Raw genomic sequence first — 3,512 nt, forward strand, 5'->3', positions numbered from 1 at the left:
ACTTTCTCTATGTACACAAAAGACCTATTTCTCTAAAATATTGTTCACAAATCTGTCAAAATCTGTTAGTGAGCACTTCTTTGCCGAGATAATCCATCCACCTCACAGGTGTGGCATATCAAGATGCTGATCAGACAGCATGGGTATTACATAGGTGTGCCTTAGACTGGCCATAATAAAAGGCCACTCCAATATCCAGAGACCAGTCAGTATCTGGTGTGACCACCATCACCATCTGGTGTGCCTCACGCAGTTTGCCAGCTCCGCCCCTCCCTCTGCTCAGCCGTCCACTCACAAACTCTCTAACAACATTTTCGGCGACTTTATATAGCCTAACTTAGCTTACTACTGATGGACAAAGTCAGACACACAGGGAGCGAGAGATGGAAAGAAGCTGGGCGTGCTGGCGTGTTTGCAGCAGAGGTAACTTACGTTAGGTCTGTGAGTGTGAGGATAATTAAAACGGTCAAATAAGAAAAAAACTAAGTTACAACAAATAGTAAAAACATGCCCGCTGTTTCTGGTCATGTCCTGTTTGTGTTTTGCATTGGTTCTGTTTGGTGTCAGTTCTGTTTGGTTCAGTAATCTCTGTCTTTTGTCCCTGACTCTGCCTCTTGTCTGTGTCTGCCCTGATTGTCCTGATGTGTCTCCGCTTTAGTTGATTACCCCGCCAGGCCACAAACACCAGACATCTCCTAAGTGCACACACAACGGACAGCTAGCATATTCACTAAATTTGACAAAAAGACATATAACTCGTTGCTTATCGCACCTTTAATACAGCTCTGATGCGGCTGTAGGAGAGAGAATAGTGAGAATGACATCAGTGCCACCGGTAAGTCCTGTACGTCAGCTGTGGGTGTTGGTGGTAAGTCAAACATGGAAACACACTGAGCAGTCATTTCCTTTGTGGCTGCTTTCTTGGCTGCGTCTGCTCCGGCTGCTCCGGCATTCCCCTGTCAAACAGAATTTATTTTATTAGTGTGAGCCTCACCTTTTCGGATACAACATGTTTGGGCAGCAGCACAGCAAGTTGTTTTGACCACGTCTACATGCCTAAATGCATTGAGTTGCTGCCATATGATTGGCTGATTAACTGTGTTAACAAGAAATTAATAATACATAATGAAGTGGCCACTGAGTTTATATTTTCATACTCCCTCTAAAAGATGTGAATTTTTGATCCACAGCTAACAGGCGTAATTCTCAGTCCACTTTCCACCTCTCCATCTTCCGTGACCTCGCCCTCTCGCGTGTCCTTCAAAACCGTGGATTTAAGCCATCTTGTTTGCATGAGACCAGGGCAGAGACCCTGACAGTGTTGGAGGCTTAGGCGAGATTTTTCGATTGACTGCTACTATAGCTAACATCACAACAACAGTATATCTTGGTCAACTGTAATAATATTACTTTTCGCAGTAACTATGTAGTGTAACTACCTAATTACTTTTCTAAAACGGTAATATTATTACTAGTTACTAAGGCAAGTAATGCTGCGTTACTCGTTACTGAACGCACCATCCTTGGCCTGAAAACTAAAGGATGGAGAACGAGGGAGAAAGGCATTGTTTCCACAGCTGTAAGTAGCTACTGCCATTATTGTGTCACAGTCTAAGATGCAAAGAACATGTCATCTATTGTAAACTTCTATTTCTTACTCTACCCCTCATATGCATAAACACAGTCGGTACTGCCCCCTGTAAGTCCTATATGTCAACATAGAAACACGTTGAGCAGGCATTTACTATTTTGTTGCTGCTTTCGTGGCTGCACTGCTCTGGCATTCCCCTGTGAATCAGATTTTCTTTGTGTGTGTGTAGAGTGCAGCAACCAGCTTGTGATAGTTTGTGTTTTCCTATTACATACAGTTTTACAGTCAGAATTACTTATTGATATGCAGTATGTTATAAGCAGCCTGGATGGAACGCAGAAGGTAATACAACACTCATTGACATAACAATAACCGCGAGAGACTCGAGACTTGACTTGGACTCTGGCTCAGAGAGTTGAGACTTTATTTGGACTAGTTCCGAGACTTGTAAGCATCTCTGTGAGATAGGCTACCTTCAGACTGCAGGCCAAAGTCGCCCAAATCCGATTATTTTGCTCATATGTGCCTCAGATGTGATCTTTTATAATAGGATGAAAAGCCCAGTTCGGATTTGGGCCGCTTTCATGTCTAAAAAGATCCAATCAGAATCGGATTTGGACCAAATAGTCTGAACACTCAGATCGGAATTGATGCGACTTTGACGTCACTCTAGGACAGCTGTTGTCACAGTTCTGCTGTAGACAGAGTTGCGGTGAATGAAAAAGCTCCACAAACAGCCATAATTAAACATGTGGCTCTCTAGTTGCTTTCATCTGCTCACAAATTCCCTTTCTTCCACCTGAAATCCACCGGACCGCAAGCTCTCTTCTGAATGCTACTTATCCGTGCGGCCTGACTGTATATAAAAATGGACCTAGTGTCCGTGACGTCACCTGTTGGTTTTTGAAGAGCAGTTTTAAAGCTCAAAATTGGCGGAGTTGGCCGGCGCCATCTTGGCAGCGCATCACCGTGCGTCACTCCCAGATAACCAAAAATGGACAAAGAGGCCGGTTTTGGGTGGTGCTGAGGTTACGAGTTGCTGAAACCACTCAGCAGCTCAGGCTAAGGAGCTAATGCCAGATGCTACTCTGCGTTAGCAGAGGTAGCTTCTAAACACCCGGGGCTGTATGGTGGAGGTTGGAACCTGTGGCTGTGTTGTTACCAGTTTATGGTCGTTACCAGCTCACAGTGAAGGGAAGACACCTGAACATATTAAAATAACTAACATATCTATTATTTCCATTATACTTCACAACACTTTAAATGCTTTTTAATAAATAATGTGCTAACTTTATTTTATATAAAAGCAGTTATCACCTTAGAATCCTACATCTACTAAGTGTAATAACTTATTGATGACTCTAAATGTCCTTCAGTATGTACTTCGAATCAATGAACCCCACAAAGAACAGTATAACGTTATCGTTTTTAAACTGTAACGTTATACTTGGAGGTACACGGCTCTCCTCAGCGAGCAGGCTGAACTCTGCAGCCTCTCCCCCCTCGGCTCTCTGCCTTTAAACCCTTCGTGTTCCTCCGGTTCAGGTGCAGCCACTTATGATAGTATCTGACTAGTACCTAACTGAACAGTGACTGCGTTACAGTACGAAGCCAAATCTAACTTTTCCATCTGCAAGATGGCGGAGTGGAACAACTTCCGGTTCAAGCGAGGAGCGAGGAAATGACAAAGAGACTTGAGAAGCTCCCAGAGTGTACTGCTTGTTGGTTTGAGCTCAAGCTGCAGATTAGCCACCTGGCTAACAGAAATAGAACAGAAAGTATTGAACACTTGTCATAATTCGGGAGAAATGTGACCTATGAGAGGACAATGAAATATGGTAGTTTCCTGTGAAAATTGGGAGGGTAAGCAAGGATAAGCTAACCAAAGCTAACCTCTGTGGCTCCTTGTTTACTTCTGTAC

The sequence above is a fragment of the Micropterus dolomieu genome, linkage group LG12 (assembly GCF_021292245.1).
Source record: "Micropterus dolomieu isolate WLL.071019.BEF.003 ecotype Adirondacks linkage group LG12, ASM2129224v1, whole genome shotgun sequence".
Lineage (NCBI taxonomy): Eukaryota > Metazoa > Chordata > Actinopteri > Centrarchiformes > Centrarchidae > Micropterus > Micropterus dolomieu.